The 25,150-nt window shown below is 36.5% G+C and overlaps 1 pseudogene; it reads right to left on the minus strand.

Annotated features, from left to right (window-relative positions):
• Window positions 1–1,658: 1,658 nt before the first annotated feature.
• On the minus strand, window positions 1,659–2,873 carry LOC117077908 (annotated as a pseudogene).
• Window positions 2,874–25,150: the final 22,277 nt, after the last annotated feature.

Here is a 25,150-nt window from a genome sequence, read left to right on the forward strand (position 1 = left end):
TTTATTTCTCTTGGATAAATTACTAGTATTCAACCGGCTGGGTCATATGATAAGTGTATGTTCATTTTTCGAAGAAAGTGCCAAAATCTTTTTTAAAATCTTTGCATAATTTGCATTCCTACCAGCAATGCATGGAAGTTAAATTTGTTCTTCCTTCTTGTATTTGCATTAAAAAATCTAGATAGTTTTATAGTATAGTAGGTATGTAATGGTATCTTATTGTGGTTTTAATTTACATTTTCCTAATGGCTAATGGTGTTGATCATCTTTTCATGTGCTTATTTGTAATCTGTATCTCTTCTTTGATAAAGTGTCTGTTCAAATCTTTCCTCTGTAAATTTCGTTGTCTTATTACTACAGTGATATGGTTTGCATGTTTTGTCCCTTACAAATGTGTGCTAAAATGTGACCTCTAACGTTGAAGATGGGGCCAAGTAGGGGTCATGGGGGCATATCTCTCCTCAGGAATTGCTTGGTGCCCTCGTTTGTGGTAATGAGTGAGTTTTCACTCTGTGTTCACATGAGATCTTGTCATTTCAAAGAGTGTGGCGCCTCTCCTCTTTCTCTTGCTTCCTCTCTTGCCATGTGACATGCTGATTCTCCTTCACCTTTCGCCATGATTATAAGCTTCCTGAGACCCTCACCAGAGGCACATACTGGTGCCATGCTTCTTGGATAGCCTGCAAAACCATGAGCCAAATAAGACCCTTTTCTTTCTCAGTTATCCTGCTTCAGGTATTCCTTTTATTGCAATGCAAATGTACTAGCACATATAACATTGAGTTATAGTTTTCTTTTTAAATTCTGTGCATAGGTCTTTTATCAGATATGTATTTGGCAAATATTTGTCTTTGTGGCTTACCTTTTAATGTTTGTAAAACTGTGTTTTAAAGAACTGCAGTTTTCAATTTTAATTATGTCTTATTTATCATTTATTTTTCTTTAATGGTTTGTATTCTTGCATAGTCACTATATCTTTGGATAGTCAAAATTCAGAAATATTTTCCCTTAGGTTTGCTTTTAGAAGTTTTATAGATTTACATTTAGGTTATGATATATTTTTAATTAATTTTTGCATGTGGTTTGATGTATGGTTCAAGGTTCATTTATTAATAGAGATGCATACATTTCCCAGCAACATTTTTCAAAACACTATCGTGTATCAGTGAATTATATTGGCTATTTGTCAAAGAAATCAATGGAACATATAGATCCATGTCTATTTCTGGATTCTCTATGTTGTTCCACAAATCTCTATGTCTGTCCTTTTATCAATGCCACACGGACTTGATAATTATAAACTTGTAAGCCTTAAAATTAAATAGTAAAATAACTTGAATTCTGTTTTCCTTAAAGTTGTTTGTGTAATTCCAGGTTCTTTGACTTTTTCAAATAAAACTTATAATTAGCTTGATAACTTTTATGAAAATAAAACAGCCTGATGGAATTTTGATTGAGAATGCCTTGATTCATACCAGGAGATTTGATATCTTAATTATCTTAATATATTGTTTTGTAATCTATGGTCACTCTGTATCTCTCCTGTTACTTAGATCTTTCTAGATTTCTCACAGAAATGTTTTATTCATATTATTTATTTTTTCAGTGGAAAATAATTTTTATTGAGACCCCACCAGCTGCAAAATCTGTTCCTGGCATTAAGCTCCTTCTTCCTTTGCAATTCAGTCTTTCTTGAGTGGTCTCATGAATGCTTTCTTCTCCTTCATAGTCTGGAAGTGGCAATGGCCAAACTTGGAGGTAGTGTCAATGAACTTAAAGTCAATCTTCTCCAGAGCCCGCCATTTGGTCTGGACCAGCAAGGACTTGCAGAGGATGAGCACTCGCTTCTTGCTTCCCACCACATAGCCTTTTAGCATGACAAAGTCATTGGTCACTTCGCCACAGTGGACAAAGCCACCCAGAGGTTGATGCTCTTGTCAGACAGGCCATAGTCAATGGAGGCATTGTTCTTGATCAGTTTGCCGTCTGTGATAAGGTAAACCTGGCCGATCTTACAGATCTTCTTGTTGATCTCAGTGCCATGATGGTAGCTTTTCTGGACAGTGCATGCCACAGAGAAAGCCACATGGGAAAGATGCCATGCCCCAGTACAGGCCACTTTGCACAAGCCACGGCTGGTCTTGTGGGGCAGCTTCTTGGTGTGCCAACAACTGGTGACCCCTTTGTAGCCTTTGCCCTTGGTCACCCCAATGACTTCGATCATCTCATCCTGCCCAAACACTTGGATCACAGGTACCTGTTGCTCGAGCCTCTTCTAGGCCCTGTACAGCTTCTCAGCCATGTTGCCTCAGTTCACCTAGATCTCCATCAGGTGGGCCCTCTGGTGCAGAGGAAGTAGGTGTATCTGGGTGTGGGCAATGACACGGATGACTTGGCAGTACTTCTTAATGCTGCTAAAGTCCTTCTACACCTGCTTCTTGCCATCCTCTTTCTGCCATTTCTTGCAGTACTTGGTAAAGACCTTCTTCTTAGATTTATGCCAGTTCTTGTAGAAACGCCTTTTGCACTCATTGCTGATGTGCTCAGCGAAGATGGTCTTGAAAGTCCAGATGCCTCGAGGGGTTTCCCCATATCCCACAATGCCCACAACCACCATGGGTGGTTGTCTCCACAATGGCCACAGCCTCTACCACCCCTTCATACTCACCTTGGATCCTGGCCTATTGACTTCCCCTCTCGATGTGGGTCATGCCAATCTTTTATCTCAAGAAGGCTGTGAAAGCTGTGTGGACCAGCTTGGAAGGGTCATCCTTGGGGAAGCTCTTCACCTTCCCATGATGCCTGCTGCTGCGCTTTCAAGGCAGGAAGCCGAGGGACCCGTGTCTGGGAGCGGAGAACTTTCTGTGAGACATCACACCATCAAATCCCACTGGAGAAATGTTTTATATTTTCAGCACATAAGCATTACATTTTGTTAGGCTTATTTATGAGTATTTCATATCTCAATACCATTATAAATAGTAGTGTTTTCTTCATTTAAATTTTCAGTTGTTCATTGATGGAGTATAAAATTTCAATTGACTTTTATATATGGACTTTGCATTCTGTGATGGTGAAAAACTTGCTTCTCAGGTATAACAGATTTTTTGGAAGATTATTTGTTTTTTTATAAATAGACAATCATGACATCTGAAAATAATATAGTTTAATTACTTCTTTTTCAATTTACCTGCCTTTTATTTACTTTCTGTACATGATTGCACTGGCTAGGACTTACAATATTATGTTGAATACAAGTGGTGAAAGTGAACATCCTTACCTTGTTTCTGATATGATAAAGAATTAAGTCTTTCACCAGGAAGTCTGATGCTAACTGTATATATTCCAGACATGCCTTTTCTCAGGTTGTGAAAATTTCCTTATATTCCTAGTTTGTTGAGAATGTTCCAATAGATGTTAACTTTGTCAACTGCTTTTCCTGCATCTATTGAGATAAATCTTATATAATTTGGATTTTTTTCTTGTTGATATTTTGAATTACATTGATTAATTTTCCCATGTTGAAACAAACTGGTATTCATGTAACAAACCCTACTTAGTCATGATATATTATCCTTCCTATATATTGCTGGATTTGATTTATTAACATATGTTTTTCAGGACTGTTTGTCAAAGTTCATGAAGGAGCTTGGTCTTTAGTTTTCTCTTCTTGTAATGTCTTTGTCCGACTTGATGTCTTGGGAATTTGTGACTCATAAAATTACTTGAAAATTTCTCTCCTCTTTTATTTTCTAGAAGAGTATTTGTAGCATTGCTTTTAGTTCTCCTTAAATGTTTATTATATATTGCCACTGAAGACATCTTTAGCCTTGGATTTTCCCCATGCAAGATATTTTAACTGAAAATGGTATTTGTTTACTAATTATCTTTGTTTGGGTTAATCTATTTTTTTCAATAAATTTTGGTAATGTTTGATTTTCAAGAATTGTGGTCCACTTTATGTATGAAATTTATTGACATAGAATTTTTAAAATATTCACTCATGCTTTAAGTTTTGGAAGCATATGTAGTGATGTCTCCTCTTTTGTTTCTTATGTTGGTAATTTGTGCTTTCTTTGTGTTTTATTTTGTCTTCATTAGACCAATTACAGGCATTCTTTTTTTCATCTTGCAGAAATATCATTTCATTTTATTGATTATCCTTATTGTTTATTTTAAATTTTATTGATTTCTCTTTTGTTTTTACTTTTATTACTTATTTATTGCTCTAGCTTTTCTTCATTCTACATGCCTTGGGTCTGAAATGTTCTACTTCCCCTAGTTACTTAAGGGGAAATATTAAATCATTTTAGACCTTTATTCTTTACTAATGTAAGCATTTAATTCTAGAAAATTTCCCCCAAGCTCTACCTCAGCTGTGTACCACAAATTTTGATATATTGTGATTCTGGTTTCATTTAATTCAAAGGGTATTTAGCATCTCTTATGCTTCCTCTTTGACCATGGGTTATTTAGAAGTGTGCTGCTAAATATACAAAAATAAAGAGAATTGAATTGACAGGTTTTTCTTTCAATACTTTAAAGATATGAATTCACTAATATCAGGTTAACATAGATTCAGACAAAAGTATGCTGTAAATCTTACATTTGTTTCTGTATATGTAATATGTGACTACCATTTGCTCTGTTTGATTTCTGTAATTGTGTCACTTCAAAAATGCTTTATAAATGGAATCACATTATATGTAATATTTTGTGGTTGCCTTTTTTCACTAAGCATAATTCCCTTAAGTTTCACTGAGTTCTTGCATGTATCAAAAGCTCATTCCTGTTTATTGCTGAGTAGTATTCCATGGTGTAGAAGTAAACAGTTTAACCATTAACCAATTAAAGGACATTTGCGCTGGTTCAATTTTTGACAATTGCAAGTAAAGTTACTCTGAACATTCATCTACAGGATTTTGTGTGAACATAAGTGTCCATTTTTCTGAGATAAATACCCAAGAGTGCAATTGCTGTGTCATATGGTAATTGTATGAACAGTTTCCTAAGAAACTGCCAAACTGATTTTACTTTCTGTACTATCTTACAGTACTACCAACAACGTATCAATTATCTAGGTGCACTGCATCCTCATCAGAATTTTATGTTGTTACAATTTCTTATATTTTAGCCATTCTAGTAAGTGTGTTTTAAGTTGCATCTCTTTGTGGCTTTCATTTGTATTTTCTCCAATGACTAATGATTTTGAACATATATTCATATGCTTGTTTGCCATATATATAGCCTCTTCAGGAAAATGTCTCTCCATATATTTTGCCAATTCCTAACTATATTGTTTACTTTCTGATGTTAAGCTTTAAGAATTCTTTATATATTCTAGATGCAAGGTTTTTTTTTTTTTTTTCAGATATGCAGCATGCAGACATTTTTGTCTAATGTGTAGCTCATATTTTCACCCTCTTATAGTGGTTTTTGGAAGAGCAGAAGTCTGTAATTTGAGGAACCTCCATACTGTTCTGTATTGTGGCTGTACTAATTTACAATAGCACCGACAATGTACAAGGGCTCCATTTTCTCCACATCCTTACCAGCATTTGTTATTGCCTGTCTTTTAAATATAAGCCTTTTTAACTGGGGATAGATGGCATTGCATTGTAATATCCATTTGCATTTCTCTGATGATCAATGATGTTGAGCACCATTTAATATAACTGTCATTTTTATGTCTTCTTTCTTTTAAAAGTTATTTATATTTATTTATATATTTTTAATTTTTGTGGGTACATAGCAGGTGTACATATTTATGGAGTACATGAGACGTTTTGATAAAGGCATGCAATGTGAAATAAGCACATTAGGGAGAATGGGGTATTCATCCCCTCAAGCATTTATCCTTTGTGTTACAAACAATCCAATTATACTCTAAGTTATTTTGTTGTTGTTGTTGTTGTTTTTTTTTGAGGCGGAGTCTCACTCTGTCGCCCAGGCTGGAGTGTAGTGGCCGGATCTCAGCTCAGTGCAAGCTCCGCCTCCCGGGTTTACGCCATTCTCCTGCCTCAGCCTCCCAAGTAGCTGGGACTACAGGCGCCCGCCACCTCGCCCGGCTAGTTTTTGTATTTTTAGTAGAGACGGGGTTTCACCGTGTTAGCCAGGATGGTCTCGATCTCCTGACCTCGTGATCCGCCTGTCTCGGCCTCCCAAAGTGCTAGGATTACATGCTTGAGCCACTGCGCCCGGCCTCTAAGTTATTTTTAAAAGTAATATTAAGTTATTGATTTTTGTCACCCTATTGTGCTATCAAATAGTAGGTCTTATTCATTCTTTCTATTTTTGTGCCCATTAACCATCCCCACATCCTTTCCCACTGTTCCACTATACTTCTAAGGTTCTGCTAACCATCTTTGTACTCGCTATATCCATGAATTCAATTATTTTGATTTTTAGATCCCACAAGTGAATGAAAACATACAATGTTTGTCTTTCTGTGCCTGGCTTATTTCACTTAACACAATGATCTCCAATTCCATACATATTGTTGAAAATGTATCTAATTCTCTTTTATAACTAAATAGTATTTTATTGTGTATATGTACCACGTATTTTTATTTATCTGTTGATGGACACTTAGTTTACATCGAATCTAAGCTATTGTAAACAGGGCTGCAATAGACGTAGGAGTGCACATACCTTACCAATATACTGATTTCCTTTTTGAGGGGTTATGTACCCAGCAGTGGGTTTGCTGGATCATATGTTACTTTAATTTTTAGTTTTTTTGAAGAACCTCCAAACTGTTTTTCATAGCAGTTGTACTAACTTACATTCCCACCAACAGTGCACAAGAGTTCCTTTTTCTCAACGTCTGTGCAAGCATTTGTTATTACCTGTCTTCTGGATACAAGCCATTTTAACTGGGGTGACATTATATCTCATTGTAATTTTGACTTGCATTACCCTGATGATCAGTGATGTTGAACAACTTTTCACATGCCTGTTTGCCTTTTGTATGCCTTCTTTTGAGAAATGTCTATTCAAATCTTTGGCTCATTTTCTGGTTGAATTATTAGGTTTTTTTCTATAGAGTTTTTGGAGCTCCTTATACATCCTCGCTATTAACCTCCTGTCAGATGGGGAGTTTGCAAATATTTTTTTTTTTTTACCATTCTAGGAGTTTTCTCTTCACTTTGCTGTTTGCTTCCTTTGCTGTGCAGAAGCTTTCTAACTTGACATAATCCCGTTTGCCTACTTTTGCTTTGATTGCCTGTGCTTTTGGAATATTACTCAAGAAATTGTTACCCAGAGCAACATTGTGGAGAGTTTTCCCACTGTTTTCTTGTAGTAGTTTCATAATTTGAGGTCTTAGATTTAAGTCTTTTATCCATTTTGATGTGATTTTTGTATATGGTAAGAGATACTGGTCTAGTTTCATTCTTCCATATATGGATATCTCATACTTCCAGCACTATTTATTGAAGAGGCTATCTTTTCCCTAGTGTATGTTCTTGGCATTTTGCCTAAACTGAATTAACTGTAGGTTTGTGCATTTTTTATGGGTTCTCTAATTTGTCCTATTGCTCTATGTGTCTGTTTTTATGCCAGTACCATACTCTTTTGGTTACTATAGCTCTATAGTATAATTTGAAGTCAGGTAATGAAATTCCTCCAGATTTTTTTCTTTTTTATTACAATAAGTTTGCCTATTCTATGTCTCTCGTAGTTCCATATGAATTTTAGGATAGTTATCTCTATATTTGTGAAAAATATCGTTGGTATTTTGATAGAAATTGCTTTGAATCTGTAGATTCCTTTGGGTTTTATGGACATTTTCACAATATTGATTCTTGCAATCCATGAACTTGGGATATTTTTCCATTTTTTGGTGTTCCCTTAAATTTCTTTTGTCAGTGTTTTATAGATTTTATTATATAAATCTTTCGCTTCTTTGGTTAATTCCTAGGTGTTTAATTGTATGTTTGGCTATTGTAATGGAATTACATTTTTGAATTCTTTTTCACATTGTTCTCTGTTGACATATAGAAATGCTACAATTTTTGTATATCAATTTTGTATCCTGCAACTTTACTGAATTTGTTATTAGTTCTAATAGATTCCTTATGTAGTCTTTAGGTTTTTTCAAATATAAGATTATATCACCTGTAAGCAAAAATAAGTTGACTTTCTTATTGCGAATTTGGATGCCATTTATATCTTTCTGTTGTACAATTGCTGTAGCTAAGAGTGCTGGTACTACGTTGAATAACAGTGGTGATAGTGGGCATCCTTGTCGAGTTCAAGGTCTTAGAGAAAAGGCTTTCAGTTTTTCCCCATTCAGGGTGATACTAGCTGTGGCATATACTAGCCATATATGGCTTTTATTATGTTATGGTATGTTCCTTCCATCCACAGTTTTTTAAGGGTTTTTACCGTGAAGCAATATTTAATTTTATCAAATTATTTTTCAGCATCAAATGAAGTTTTCATATGGATCTTATCCTTTATTATGTTGATGTGATGTATCATATTGAATGATTTGCATATGCTGAACCATCTGTGCATCCAAGAGATAAATCCCACTTGGTCATGATGGATGATCTTTTGAAGGTATTGTTGTATTGTTGAATTCAGTTTGCTGAATTTGTTTGCTAGTATTTTGTTGAGGATTTATGCATCAATATTCATCAGGTATATTGACCTGCAGCTTTCTTTTTAATGTGACTTTTTCTGGTTTGGGTATTAGGGTAATACGGGTCTCATAGCATGAGTTTGGAAGTATTTCCTCCTCTATTTTTCAGAGTAGTTTGAGTAGGATTGATGTTTGTTCTTCTTTAAAAGTTTAGTAGAATTCAACAGTGCAGCCATCAAGCCCCAGGCATTTCTTTACTGAAAGACTTTTTATTAAGGCTTCAATCTCATTACTTGCTATTGGTCTGTTCAGGTTTTAGATTTCTTCCTGTTCAATCATGGTAGGTTGTATGTGTCTAGTATTTGTCCATTTCTTCTAGATTTTCCAATTCATTGGCATATAGTTGCCCCTAGTAGCCAATGATGAGTGTTTGAATTTCTGTGGTATCAATTGTTGTGTCTCTTTTTAATTTCTGATTTCATTTATTTGGATCTTCTCTCTTTTTTCTTCATTAGTCTGGCTAAAGGCTTCCCAGTTTTGTTTATCTTTTCAAAAAACAGCTCTTTGTTTCATTTATCTTTTGTATTATTTTTTTTGTTTCAATTTTATTTCTTCCCTGATCTTTATTATGTCTTTTATTCTACTAATTTTGGGTTTGCTTTGCTCTTGCTCTTCTAGTTCTTTAATGTGAAATGTTAGATTGTTTATTTTGATATAGACACTTTTAGTTATAGCCTTTACTTTTAGTACAGCTTTTGCTGAATTTTATAGGTTTTGGCATGTTGTATTTTCATTAAAATTTATTTCCAGACATGATTCAATTTTATTCTTCATTTCTTTATGCACTCACTATTATTCAGGGGCATATTGTTTAATTTCCATGTATTTGTATAGTTACACAAATTCCCCTTGTACTTAATTTCCAGTTTTATTCCAGTGTAGTCAGAGAAGATGCCTGGTATTATTTCAATTGATCTGAACAGTTTACAGCTTGTTTGTTACCTTACATATGGTCTATCCTTGAGAATGATCCATGTATTGAGGAAAAGAATGTGTATTCTGCAGTTGAATGAAATGTTCTGTACATATCTATGAGATCCATTTAGTCTGTAGTATAGATTAAGTCCAAGGTTTTATTGTTGATTTTCTGTCTGGAAGATCTGTCCAATGCTGAAAATGGGGTGTTGAAGTCTCCAGTTATTATTGTATTGGGGCCTGTCTCTCTCTTTAGCTCTAATATATTTGCTTTAGATATCTGGGTGCTCCAGTGTTGGGTGCATATATATTTAAAATTGTTCTATCCTCTTGCTGAATTGACCCCTTTGTTATTACATTTAGCTTTTTTGTCTCATACTTTTTGTCTTGAAGTCTATTTTGTCTGAAGTAAGTATAGCTATTCCAGGTTTTTCTTTTTGGTTTGCATTGGCGTGTAATATCTTTCTCCATCCCTTGTTTTCAGTCTATGTGTGTTTTTATAGGTGATGTGTATTTCTTGTAGACAACAAGCCAGTGGGTCTTATTTTTTTAATCCATCAGCCAGTCTATGTCTTTTGATTGGAGAGTTTAGTTCATTGACTATTAGCTATTGTACACAGTGCTGCAACAAACATAGAAGTGCAGATATCTCTTTGATATACTGATTTCCTTGTGTTTTTTTTTTTTTTTTTTTTTTTTTTTTTTGGTATATACCCAGCAGTGGGATTGCTGGGCCATATGATAGCTCAATTTTTGGTTTCTGAGGAAACTCCAAACTGTTCCCAATAGTGGTTGTACTAATTTACACTCCCACCAACAGTGTACAAAAGTTTTCTTTTCTCCACATCCTCACTAGCATTTGTTATTGCCTGTCTTTTGTATATAAGTCATTTTTACTGGAGTTACATGATATCTCATTGTAGTTTTGATTTGCATTTTTCTGATAAGCAATGATGTTGACCACCGCTATTTGTATGTCTTCTTTTGAGAAATGTCTATTTAAATATTTGCCCATTTTTGATTGGCTTATTAGAATTTTTTTCCTATAGAGTTCTTTGAGCTTCTTATATTATGGTTATTAACCTTTTGTCAGAGGGGTAGTTTGCAAATATTTTCTCCATTCTATGGGATATATCTTCAGTTTCTTGATTGTATCTTTTCCTGTGCAGAAACTCTTTAACTTGATGTGATCCCGTTTGTCCATGTTTGCTTTCTTTGCCTGTGCTTGTAGGGTATTGCTAAAGAAGCCTTTACCAATACCAATGGCCTGAAAATTTTCCTCAATCATTTTTTCTAGTAATTTCATAATTGGAGGCTTTATATTAAGTCTTCAATGTATTTTAATTTGATTTTGTATATGGTGAGAGATATGAGTCATTTCATTCTTTTGCCTATGGATGTCCAGTTTTCCCAACACCATTTATTGAAGAGACTTTTCCGCAGTATATGTTCTTGGCACCTTTGTAAAAAATGAGTTTGATGTAGGTATATGAGTTTGTTTCTGTGTTCTGTATTCTGTTCCATTGGTCTACATGTTTGCTTTTATCCCAGTACTATATGCCCTTTTGCTTACTATAGCTCTGTAGTATAATTTGGAGTCAGGTAATGTGATTCTTCCAGTTTTGTTCTTTTTGCTTAGGATAGCTTTGGGTATTCTGAGTCTTTTGTGATTCAATATGAATTTTAGAATGTTTTTTCTATTTCTGTGAAGAATGTTGTTGGTATTTTTATAGGGATTGCCTTAAATTTGTAGAATGCTTTGGGTAGTATGGACATTATAACAATATTGATTCTTCTAATACAAGAACATGAAATATTTTTCAATTTTTCTGGTGTCCTCTTCAATGTCCTTCATCAGTGTTTTATATGCCTATGTTTTAACAGGAGGTTTTTTTTTTTTTGCTTACTCAATTGTTCTAGTTCCTTATAGATTCTGGACATTGGACTTTTGTAGATACTATATTCATAGTTTATGAATATTTTCTCCCATTCTGTAGGTTGTCTGTTTACTCTATTGATAGTTTCTTTTGCTGGAAAGAAGCTCATTAGTTTAATGAGGTCCCAATTGTCAATTGTTTGTTTTTGTTGCAATTGCTTTTGAGGACTTAGTCATAAAATCTTCCCCAAGGTCAATGTTCAGAATGATGTTTCCTAGGTTTTCTTCTAGGATTCCTATAGTTTGAGGTCTTACATTTAAATCTTAAATCCATCTTGAGTTAATTTTTGAATATGGTACAAAGTAGGAATCCAGTTTTATTTTTCTGCACATAGCTAGCCAGCTATCCCAGTACCATTTATTGAATAGGGAATCCTTTTCCCATTGCTTATTGTTGTCTGCTCATTGAAGATCAGACGGCTGTAGGTGTGTGGCTTTATTTATGGGGTCTATATTCTATCCCACTGGTCTATGTGTCTGGTTTTGTACCTATATCATGCTGTTTTGGTTACTGTAATCTTATACTCTATTTTGAAATCAGATGAAGTGATGCTACGAGCTCTGTTCTTTTTGCTTAGGATTGCTTTGCCTATTCAAGCTCTTTTTTTAGTTCAATATAAACTTTAGAATTATTTTTTAATTCTTTGAAAAAATGATGTTGGTCGCTTGATAGGAATAGTGTTGAATCTATAGATTGCATTGGGCAATATGGCCATTTTAATGATATTGATTCTTTCTGACCCTGAATATGGAATGTTTTCCACTTGACTGTACTATCTCTGATTTTTTCAGCAGTGTTTTGTAGTTATCCTTGTAGAGATCTTTCACCTCCTTAGGTATTTTATTATTTTTGTTGGCATGTAAATGGGATTCTGTTATTTTATTTGGCTCTCGGCTTGAACATTATTAGTGTATAGAAGTGGTACTGCTTTTTGTACATTGATTTTGTATTCTGAAATTTTACTGAAGTTGTTTATTAGCTCAACTAGCCTTTTCATGACATCTTTAGAGTTTTCTAGGTATAGAATCATATAATAAATGAGGAGAGATCGTTTGACTTCTTCCTTTCTTATTTGGATATCTTTTGCTTCTATTTCTTGACTGATTGCTCTGGCTAGGACTTCCAGTACCATGTTGAATAGGAGTGGTGAGAGTGGGCATAATTCTTATTTTTCCAGTTCTTAAGTGGAATGCTTCCAGCTTTTGCCTGTTTATTATGATGTTGGCTGTGGGTTTGTCATAGATGGCTCTTATTAGTTTGAGGTATGTTCTTTTGATGCCTAGTCTGTTGAAAGTTTTTATCATGAGAGGATGTTGGATTCTATCAGGTTTTCTGCTATTTGTTTTTAAATTTTAATTCTATTGATGAGATTAATCACATTTATTGATTTTTGTATGTTGAACCACCCCTCCATCCCAGCAATAAGTCTACTTGGTCGTGTTGAATTTACTTTGTCATGTGCTGCTAGGTTGGATTTGCTGGTATTTTGTGGAATATTTTTACATCTATGTTTATCAGGGATATTAGCCTGTAGTTTTCTCTTTTTTTGTTGTGTCTTTGCCAGATTTTGGTATCAGAGTGATACTGGGTTCATAGAATGAGTTATAGAGGGTATCATCCATCTCTATTTTTTTTGTGTGTGTGTAATGGTTTAAATAGGATTGGTAATGGATGTTCTTTTTATGTCAGGCAGAATTGAGCTGTAAATTCATCTGGTCCAGGACTCTTTTAGCTTGGTAGGTTTTGTATTACTGATTCAATCTTGGAAGTCGGTATTAGTCTCTTCATGGTTTCAATTTCTTCCTTACTCAATGTTGGGAGGTTGTGTGTTTCCAAAAATTTATCCACTTTCTCTAGATTTTCTAGTTTGTTTACATAAAGGTATTAAAGGTATTCATTGTAGTCTCTGAGGGTCTTTTGTATTTCTGTGGGATCAGTTGTAATGTCACCTTTGCCATTTCTGCTTGTGCTTATTTGTCTCTTCTCACTTTTTTCTTTGTTAATCTAGCTAGTAGTCTATTGATCTCGTTTATTCTCACAAAGAACCCATTTTTTGTTTGTCTCAGTTCTATTCAGTTCTCCTCAGAGTTTTGTTATTTCCTTTCTTCTGCTAGCTTTGGAATTAGTTTGTTCTTATTTTTCTAGTTCCTCTATATGTGATGTTAGATAGTTAATTAGATTTTTCTAACTTCTGATGTAGGCATTCAACATCATAAACTTTCCTCTGAACACTGCTTTTGCTGCATCCCAGATATTTTGGTATGTTGTGTCTCTGTTTTTATTTATTCCAAATAATTTTAAAATATTTTATTTAATTTTATTGTTTTCAAAATGTGATCCAGGAGCATGTCATTTAATTTCTCTTTAAGTGTGTGGTTTTGAGAGATCTTTTCTTTTTTTTTATTGATTTGTATTTTTATTCCACCGTGGTTTGCAAGTATGTTTTTTTTTTATTTTTAAGCAATTGAAACTTGCTTTATAGCCAAGCATGTGGTCTATTTAGAGAATATTCCATGTGCAGATGAGAAGAATGCATATTCTGTGGTTTATGGGTGAAGTAATTTGTAGATGTCTATTAGATCCAGTTGGTCAAGTGTCAAATTTAAGTCTAGAATTTCTTTTTTAGTTTTCTGTCTTGATGATCTCTCTAATGCTGTCAGTGAGGTGTTGAAGTCCCCACTCTTATTGTGTGGGTCTGTGAGTCTTATTGTAGGTCTGGAAGTACTTATTTTATGAATGTGGTTGTTCTAATGTTCAGTGCATATGTATTTATGATAGTTAAGTCATCATGTTGGATTTAACCTTTATCATTATGTAGTGTCCTTCTTTGTCCTTTGTTAATTTTGTTGGTTTAAAACCATTTTGTCTGATATAAGAATAGCAACTCTTGTTCTTTTTTGTTTTCCATTTGCATGATAGATCTGTCTTCAACCCTTACCTTGATTCTATGTGTGTCATTATGTGGGAAATGGGTCTCTGGAAGGCAGCTGGTGAATAATTCTTGTTTTTTTTTTAAAAAAAAAATTCAACTTGACACTTTGTCTTTTAAGGAGGAGGTTAAGACCATTTATGTTCAAGTTTAATGTTGATATGTGAGATTTTGCTCCTATTGTAAAGTTGTCAGCTGGTGGTTTTGCAGTTCCTATGAGTTGCTTTAAAGAGTCCGTGGGTATGCACTTAGGTGTGGTTGTATAGTAGCAGGTATTGTTCTTGTGTTTTCATGTTTAGAACACTCTTAAGAATTGCTTGGAAGGCTAGCCCAATGGTAATTCCCTTAGTCTGAAAAAGATGTTATTTCTCTTTTGCTTATGAAGCTTAGTTTGGTGTGGTATAAAATTCTTGGTTGAATTTTCTTTCCTTTGAGAATGCTGAAAATAGGTCCCCAATCTCTTCTGGCATGTACAGTTTCTTCTGAAGTCCTCTGTTAGCCTAATGGACTTCTCTTTGTACATGATCTAACCCTTTACTGTGGTTGCCTTTAAGGTTTTTTTCTTTAGTTTGACCTTGAATACTCTGGTGACTATGTATGTTGGTAATATTCATTTTGTATAGTATCTAGCAGGTATTTTCTGGATTTCTTGTATTTGGATATCTACCTCTCTAGCAAGATTAGGAAAATTTTCTTGAATTATTCTTTCAAATATGTTTTCCAGGTTGTTCAGTTTTTTTCTTGTTTATCAGGAATGCTAATAATTCATAGGGTGGTCACTTTACATAATCCCATATTTCCTGGAGGCTTTGTTTATTTTATAAATTCCTTTTTCTTTATTTTTGTTTAACTGGGTTAGTTTGAAAAACCAAGCTTAAAGTTCTGAAATTTTTTCTTCTGCTTGAACTAGTCTATTGATAATACTTTCATTTGTAGTTTGACATTTTTAGTGAGTTTTTCAGTTCCAGTAGCTCTGATTGATTCTTTGTAAGATGTTTACCTCTTCCTCTATTTTTTGGATTTATTTCCAGACTATTACCTTCCTTTATTCCAGACTATTCAAGGTCAAACTAAAAAAAAAAACTTAAAGGCAACTAGAGCAAAAGGTTAGATTATGTACAAATAAAATCCCATTAGGCTAACAGAGAACTTTTCAGAAGAAACTGTACATGCCAGAAGAGATTGTGGGCCTATTTTCAGCATTCTTAAAGAAAAGAAAATTTAACCAAGAATTTTATACCATGCCAAACTAAGCTTCATAAGCAAAAGAGAAATAACATCTTTTTCAGACAAGCAATCACTCAGGGAATTTATTACCATTGGACTTGTATTCTAATCAATTCTAAGAGTGTTCTAAACATGAAAACACAAGAACAATACCTGCTACCATACAACCACACCTAAGTACATACCACAGACTCTTTAAAGCATCTACACAATAGGAACTGCAAAACAACCAGATGACAACTTTACAGCTTTACAGGTTTCTTAGTCCTGATTTTCAACCATGTTTTGGATCTTACTGCATGTCACTGTAATCTATGCTTTGAATTCTCCATATGTAATCTATGTTCCTCTATTTTGGTTAGAGACCACCTCAAGAGAGCTAGAGTTAACCTTTGGTGGTGTCACAATATTCAGATTTTTCACAGTGGCAGAATTCTTATGCTGATTTCTCATCTGGAGAAGGTTATATTGGGTAGAATCTTTTTCCTTTGTTTCTATAGTCCTATGTATTTCTGTCAGCAGGTTTTGTTTTGGACTGTGAGGTTCAACCTACAGGCTAGTAGATGGCATTGACAACTAAGAACCACTTGCCATACAAACAGATGGGTGTGGATCTGATCTTTGTTTACTGTGAGGTGCTTTCCATTTTTTAGGTAAATGGCTGGACTGTGGGGTGTCCAGTGCCCTGAGCTTCCTGTTCTATGGCGGTGGTGGGACACAGCTGAAGAGAACTGGAGCCCCTGAGTTGCCAACAAATATTCTAATGGTGAGTGCAGGCACCACCCGCTGTGAGAGTGTCTGAGAGGAGCTCTTGGTGAAGTGCACTGAGATATCTGCAGGCGGTAGGAGTGTGAGGCAGTTGCACTGGCTCCTCATCTCTGATAGGCAGGAATGCAATCTAATTCCCTATCATTCCCCTGTTCCAGTGGTGGTGATTCCTATTTCAGATGCACACTGTGGTCTCTCTGGACCACAATGTGCTTGAGAGTCATGTAAAACACCTGTTTTCTGACTTTCCATGGGTGTGGTTTCAGGTCATAACCTTATCACTCAATCTGATACACATAGCTTTATGGCATGCCTGTTCTTTAATGTGGCAGTGCTGCTGTTTTTTGTAAAGCAGAAGGGCTCCACTTTTTGGCCCATGTGAATAGGTGTTGGTCGTGGTGGTGTCAGGTGGTTGGGTCAGCACTGGGGCAAGTGGTCAGGTGCCCACAGAGTTGAAATGGGGTAGGTAGTTTCCCAGTTCCCAGGCCCCTAGATGGCCTGCTGAATAGTGTGTATGAGTCCTGGAGGGGCTAGACTGGGGTTTGGCTAGCCCAGAGTTCAAGTATTGGCTGTGATGTGGAGGCAGGCTTGTCCTTGGGTCATTGACCAAGCTGTCTGGTAGAGGCAGGTGGAATGCTTAGGTGGTAGAAGTCTGAGGGTATATCACAGGCCTATGGGTGCTGGGTTTTCACAAAGGCTCTGGGATCTAGGTGAAATATTCAGGTGATGGCAGGGCGACTATGCTGTGGGCCTTTCACTGGGGAGGGCAGCATCCCTCAGCTAGGACAATGAAGACTGACAGCTGTGAGACGTGTAACATGCTCACATTTCCCTCCCATCCAAACAGTGCTGAATGTCACTGTTGAGGCTGACAAAGATGTCAAGCATTGTCTGTTACCTCTGGGAATTTTGCCCCAAATGAATGCAGAGCTGTGCCCCACCACAGTGCTCTGGCTGGGGTGAAGTTGCTGCACTGGAAGCCTAAGCTGGCTTTCTTCATGCTAGGGAGTTTCTCCAAGTTCCACGTCAGTCTTGTGTGCATGAATGCCTGTCTTCACTCCTCTCTGTTCTTGCTGGATCCCCTCATTTCCTTGGTGAATCCTGCTGTGATCTCTTAGACAATCCATTTGAAGAGCTAGTATTTACTTGCCACTTTATCTCCTCTCTATGAGAGTGGCGTACACTAGCTGCTTCTAGTCAGCTATATTGAACCTCCAATCCAAGTTTTTTTTTTTTTTTTGGTTCTTTTAGCACTTTAAGTATATCATCCCACTGTCTTCTCGCATCCGTGATTTCCAAAGGAAAGTTCATGCTAATCTTAATAAAGATCCCTTGTATGTAATCTGATAAGTTGCTTCTTCTTGATGCTTTCGAAATCCTCTATGTCTTTGACTTTTGACAATTTTACTGTCATGCATCTTAGTGTGATCTCTATGAGTTTATCCTGCTTAAAGTTTGCTGAGCTTCTTGGATGGGTCGATTTATTTCTGTCATTAATGTGGGAAGTGTTTACATTTTATTTCTTTAATTATTCTTTCTGCCAAATTTTCTCTATTCTCTCCCTCTGGGACTGACATTATCTGCACTTTGCTATGCTTCATGGTGTCCCATAGGTCTTTTAGGCTCTGTTCATTTATTTTACTTTTCTCTGCTCTACAAATAGGATCATATCAATTGCTATATATATATATACATATATATGTGTGTGTGTATATATATATATAGAGAGAGAGAGAGAGAGAGAGAAAGAGTCTTGCTCTGTAGCCAGACTGGAGTGCAGTGGCGTGATCTTGGCTCACTACAATCTCCGCCTCCCGGGTTCAAGTGATTCTCCTGTCTCAGCCTCCTGAGTAGCTGAGAATACAGGCACTCACCACCACACCCAGCTAATTTTTGTGTTTTTAGTAGAGACGGGGTTTCACCATCTTGGCCAGAATGGTCTTGATCTCTTGACCTCATGATCTGCCCACCTTGGACTCCCAAAATGCTGGGATTACAGGCATGAGCCACTGCTCCCGGCCTCAATTCTCATATCTTAAGTTCACTGATTCTTTCTCCTTCTTACTCCAAACTGACCTGAACCTTTGTAATACTTTTTCTGTTTTCATTTTAGTTATTGTACTTTTTGTTATCAAGGATTTGTATTTGATTCCTTTTTATCATTTCAATTTTAATTGACATTCTCATTTTGTTCATATATAGTTTTAAGGACATTTTCTTTTAAATATCTGTATAGTAAGTCCAATGTTGGGCTTTCTCAGTGGTAGCTGCTGTCAATTTATTTTGTTCCTTTTAATTGAACATATAGTTGTATGGCTTTGTTTGTCTCATATTTTTTTTTGTTGAAAACTAGATATTTTTATATTATAATATGGTAGCTATGGAAATTACATTTTCTCCATACCCCAAGGTTTGTTAGGTTTTCGTTGTTGCAATTCGTAGTAGTCAATTTTCTAGTGAATCTTTCAAACTATTTTTATAGAGGTTATATTATTTGTCATGTGTGATCACTAGAGTCTCTGTTCCTTAGCTCATAGTAAGTTAAAAAATAGATACCAAACAATATAATTTGGCTGTGTCCCCACTCAAATCTCATCCTGAGTTGCAGCTTTCATAATCGCCACACGTTGTGGGAGGCACACAGTGGGAGGTAATTGGATCATGGAGGCAGGTTTTCCCTGTGCTGTTCTCATGGTAATGAATAAGCATCATAAGATTTGATGGCTTTATAAAAAAAGGGCAGTTCCACAGCACATACTCACTTGCCTGCCACCATATAAGAGGTACCTTTGCTCCTCCTTCACCTTCCACCCTTCTGCCACGATTGTGAGGCCTCCCAAGCAATGTGGAAATGAGAGTCTATTAAACCTCTTTGTCTTTATAAATTACTCTGTCTTGGGTATGTCTTTATTATCAGCATGAGAATGGCCTAGTACAGTAAGTTGGTACCGGTAGAGGAAGGTGTTACTATAAGAATATCCAAAATTTAGTAAGCAACTTTGGAACTGGGTAACAGGCAAAGATTGGAAGAGTTTGGAGGGCTCAGAAGAAGATAGAAAAATGTGGGAAAGCTTGAAACTTTCTAGAGAATTGGAGGGCTCCAAAGACAGAAAGATACGGGAAAGTTTGGAACTTCCTAAAGATTTGTTGAAGGACTTTGACCAAAATGCTAATAGTTATATGGACAATAAAGTCCAGGCTTGAATTGGTGTCAGATAGAGATGAAAAGCTTGTTGGAAACTGGAGTCAAAGTCACTCTTGCTATGCAAAGAGACTGACAGCATTTTGCCACTGCCCCAGAGATCTGTGCAACTTTAAACTTGAGAGAGATAATTTAGGGTGTCTGGCAGAAGAAATTTCTAAGTGACAAAGCATTCAAGAGGAAACAGAGCATAAAAGTAAGGAAAATTTGCAACCTGATGATGCAATAGTAAAGAAAACCCAATTAACTGGGAAGAAAATCAGGCCAGCTGCATACATTTGCATAAGAAACAAGGAGCCAAATGTTAATCACCAACACAATGGGAAAAATGTCTCCAGGGCATGTCAGAGACCTTTATAGCAGCACCTTCCATTATAGGCCGGGAGGCCTGGGAGGAAAACATAGTTTCCCGGGCCAGGCTGGGAGCCCAACACAGAGCTCCCACTGGGGCACTGCCCAGTGGAGCTGTGAGAAAAGGGCCACCATCCTCCAGACCTCAGAATAGTAGATCCACCAACAGGTTGCACTGTGCACCTGGAAAAGCCACAGGCACGCAACACAAACCCATGAAAGCAGCTAGAAGGGGGGCTGTACTCTGCAAAGCCATAGGGGCAGAGCTTCCCAAGGCTGTGGGAGTCCATCTCTTGCATCAGCATGACCTGGATGTGAGGCATAGAGTCAGAAGTGGTCATTTTGGAACTTGATGGTTTAATGACTGTCCTGCTGGATTTTGGACTTTCACGGGGCCTGTAGCCCCTTTGTTTTGGCCAATTTCTCCCATTTGGAATGGGTGTGTTTACCCAATGCCTGTACCCTCATTGTATCTAGGAAGTAACTGACTTGCTTTTGATTTTACAGGCATACAGGCATATAGGCAGAAGGAACTTGCTTTGTCTCAGATGAGACTTTGGACTTGGACTTTTGAGTTAATGCTGGAATGAGTTAAGACTGGGGGACTGTTGGAAAGGCATAATTGTGTTTGGAATTGTGAGGACATGAGATTTGGGAGGGGCCGGGGGTAGAATGATATGGTTAGGTGTTGTGTCTCTACCCAAATTTCATCTTGAATTGTAGCTCCCGTAATCCTCACGTGTTATGGGAGGGGACCAGTGGGAGGTATTTGAACCATTCAGGCAATTTTTTTTTCTGTTTTGTTCTCATGATAGTGAACATCTCATGAGATCTGATGCTTTTAAAAGGGTAGTTCCCCTGCACTCCCTCTCTTGCCTGCTGCCATGTAAGATATGCCTTTGCTCTTCCTTTGCCTTCCACCATGATTGTGATACCTCCCCAGCCATGTGAAACTATGAGTCCATTAAACCTCTTTTTCTTTATAAATTACCCAGTCTCAGGTGCATCTTTATTAGTAGTGTGAGAACAGACTAATAAACCAAAATATCTTCCAGTCTTCATGGATTGTCTCTGTGCTGGGGCCTTCCTTCAACATGACACTTGCACTGAAACTACTGTTCAACCTTCAGTGAAAGCATAAGTCTTCTTAGGCCTTATTAGTGCATGCACATTTCCCTCGGTTTCAATTTGGCTTGCTGATTTTTCCCATAAATGTGGTGATTTTGAGTGTCCTATCTTTCTTTCTTTCTTTCTTTTCTTTCTTTCCTTTTTTTTTTTTTTTTTTTTTTTTTTTTTTTTTTTTTTGAGACAGGCTCTCACTGTGTTGCCCAGGCTGGAGTGAAGTGCTACGAACTCAGCTCACTGCAACCTCTGTCTCCTGGGTTCAAGCGATTCTCATGCCTCAGCCTCCTAAGTAGCTGGGACTACAGGCACACCTGGCTAATTTTTGTATTTTTGTAGAGACTGGGTTTCACCATGCTGCCCAGGGTAGCCCTAAGTCCTGAACTAAAATGATCCACCTGCTTCAGCCTCCCAAAGTGCTGGGATTACAGGCATGAGCCACTGTTCCCAGTCCTAAGATTTAAAAAACATTTACCTTGGCTTTTTCTTACAGGCTGTAGGGTGTATATTTGATATATCAATGTATTATTTTGCTCCAGATATCTTTGGGTTGTTTTTCAGCCTTACAATATTTTTGAACAATGCCAAACATTTTTCATACCTGGGTCCATTCCAAATTAGTTGAAAGAGTGGTGAGTTTCTTGCGTTAGTCTTTCAGGTAGCACTCACATATGTTGTAACAGACATACACAAAAATTTGTGAATAAAATATGCTCGGTTCCCACCAGTATTAAGTATAAGGGGCCCAGACTAGAAACATTGACTATCTTCTTCATGTTGGTGCCAAACTAGGGAGGGTATAGGGCAAAGCCAAGTAAAAATGCCACAAAACTTTCCTACAAGTTTGAAGTTGTATTTTTCTTGATGCAGCATTTCCTTGGTAGTTGTAAACCTTTTCCTGTTTTTCATAGTTCTAAAATAGTTGGTTATGACATTCCTGCTTCTTTTTCAATGTTTCTATCATGTAATGGGAACTTAAAGATGCTTATTCTGCAATTTTGCTGACATAACTTAGGTCTGTGTTTCTTTTTTAGTTTTCATTCCCCCTTTTTTTCCACTTGCTGTTTTAATTTAGATAATTTTATGTTCAGTGATTATTTTTACTTCCCTGTATGCCTAATGATGACATTGAAATAATGTTTTTTGTCTCTGAAATAATCTATTTGTTTCCATTTCACTCTTTTTTGTAGGTTCCATATCTGATGGACTCCCTCAACTGTTTGTGCATGGTATCCAACTTTTACATTAGGTCTTCTATTATATTAGTCATAGGTTTTAAAAAATAACTTGCCTGATAGTTGTAACATTTGTGTCATCTCTTAATCATGTTCTATTGTTCACATTGTCACTTGACAATGTATTATGTTCTTTTGTTTGATTTTTAATTGTCTCAGAATTTTTAGATTTTTTAAACTTTATTTTAGGTTCAGGAGTACATGTGCAGGTTTACTATATAGGCAAATTGCATATCACAGGGGTTAGGTGTACAGGCTATTTTGTCATCCAGGTAATAAACATAGTATTCAATAAATATTTTGTGATTCTCACCCTCCACCCTCAAGTAAGCCCCATTGCTGTTGTGCACATTCTTTATGTCCATATGTAACCAATATTAACTCCCACTTAAAAGTGAGAACATGTGATATTTGATTTTCTGTTTCTGTGTTAGTTCACTTAGGATAATGGCTTCCAGCTCCATCCATGTTGCTGCAAAGAATAAGATCTCATTCTTTTTTATGGCTGCTTAGTATCCATGGTTTATACATACCATATTTTCTTTATTCAGTCAGCCATTGATGGGGCCTTTAACTGATCCATGTCTTGTATTTGATACTGCTGCTGCAATGACATACACATGTATGTGTCTTTATGGTAGAACAATTTATCTCCATTGCATATATATTCAATAATGAAATTTCTGGGTCCAATGGTATTCTAAGTTTTTGAGAAATTGCCAAACTGCTTTCCACAATGGCTGATTAATTTACATTCCTTCAAGTAGGTGTAAAGCCTTCTTTTTCTTACAGATTGCCATCATCTGTGTTCATTGATTTTAATGTTAGTCATTCTGATTGATGAGAGATGGTATAACTGTGGTTTGATTTGCATTTTTTAATGATTAATGATGCTTAACATTTTTTTTTTAATTTATTTTTTTTATTATACTTTAAGTTCTAGGGTACATGTGCATGACGTTTATATCATGTATAACTCCCCAAAGCAATCCCTCCCTCCTCCCCCCTCCCCATGATAGGCCCCAGTGTGTGATGTTCCCCTTCCCGAGTCCAAGTGATCTCATTGTTCAGTTCCACCTATGAGTGAGAACATGCGGTGTTTGGTTTTCTCTTCTTGTGATAGTTTGCTAAGAATGATGGTTTCCAGCTGCATCCATGTCCCTACAAAGGACGCAAACTCATCCTTTTTGATGGCTGCATAGTATTCCATGGTGTATATGCCACATTTTCTTAATCCAGTCTGTCACAGATGGACATTGGGTTGATTCCAAGTCTTTGCTATTGTGAATAGTGCCGCAATAAACATACGTGTGCATGTCTTTGTAGTAGAGTAATTTATAATCCTTTGGGTATATACCCAGTAGTGGGATGGCTGGGTCATATGGTACATCTAGTTCTAGATCCTTGAGGAATCGCCATACTGTTTTCCATAATGGTTGAACTAGTTTACAATCCCACCAACAGTGTAAAAGTGTTCCTATTTCTCCACATCCTCTCCAACACCTGTTGTTTCCTGACTTCTTAATGATTGCCATTCTAACTGGTGTGAGATGGTATCTCATTGTGGTTTTGATTTGCATTTCTCTGATGGCGAGTGATGATGAGCATTTTTTCATGTGTCTGTTGGCTGTATGGATGTCTTCTTTTGAGAATGTCTGTTCATATCCTTTCCCACTTTTGATGGGGTTGTTTGTTTTTTTCTTGTATATTTGTTTGAGTTCTTTGTAGATTCTGGATATTAGCCTTTGTCAGATGAGTAGGTTGCAAAAATTTTCTCCCATTCTGTAGGGCCTGTTCACTCTGATGGTAGTTTCTTTGCTGTGCAAAAGCTCTTTAGTTTAATTAGATCCCATGTGTCATTTTGGCTTTTGCTGCCGTTGCTTTTGGTGTTTTAGACATGAAGTCCTTGCCCATGCCTATGTCCTGAATGGTACTACCTAGATTTTCTTCTAGGGTTTTATGGTATTAGGTCTAACATTTAAGTCTCTAATCCATCTTGAATTAATTTTCGTATAAGGGGTAAGGAAGGATCCAGTTTCAGCTTTCTACTTATGGCTAGCCAATTTTCCCAGCACCATTTATTAAATAGGGAATCCTTTCCCCATTTCTTGTTTCTCTCAGGTTTGTCAAAGATCAGATGGCTGTAGATGTGTGGTATTATTTCTGAGGACTCTGTTCTGTTCCATTGGTCTATTCTCTGTTGTGGTACCAGTACCATGCTGTTTTGGTTACTGTAGCCTTGTAGTATAGTTTGAAGTCAGGTAGCGTGACGCCTCCAGCTTTGTCCTTTTGACTTAGGATTGTCTTGGCAATGCGGGCTCTTTTTGGTTCCATATGAACTTAAAGCCGTTTTTCCAATTCTGTGAAGAAAGTCATTGGTAGCTTGATGGGGATGGCATTGAATCTATAATAACTTGGGCAGTATGGCCATTTTCACGATATTGATTCTTCCTATCCATGAGCATGGTATGTGTTCTTCCATTTGTTTGTGTCCTCTTTATTTCACTGAGCAGTGGTTTGTAGTTCTCCTTGAAGAGGTCCTTTACATCCCTTGTAAGCTGGATTCCTAGGTATTTTATCTCTTTGAAGCAATTGTGAATGGAAGTTCATTCTGATTTGGCTCTCTGCTGTCTGTTACTGGTGTATAAGAATGCTTGTGATTTTTGCACATTAATTTTGTATCCTGAGACTTTGCTGAAGTTGCTTATCAGCTTAAGGAGATTTTGGGCTGAGACATGGGGTTTTCTAAATATACAATCATGTCATCTGCAAACAGGGACAATTTGACTTCTTCTTTTCCTAACTGGATACCCTTGA

The sequence above is a fragment of the Trachypithecus francoisi genome, unplaced genomic scaffold (assembly GCF_009764315.1).
Source record: "Trachypithecus francoisi isolate TF-2019V2 unplaced genomic scaffold, Tfra_2.0 Lachesis_group6, whole genome shotgun sequence".
NCBI classification, from domain to species: domain Eukaryota; kingdom Metazoa; phylum Chordata; class Mammalia; order Primates; family Cercopithecidae; genus Trachypithecus; species Trachypithecus francoisi.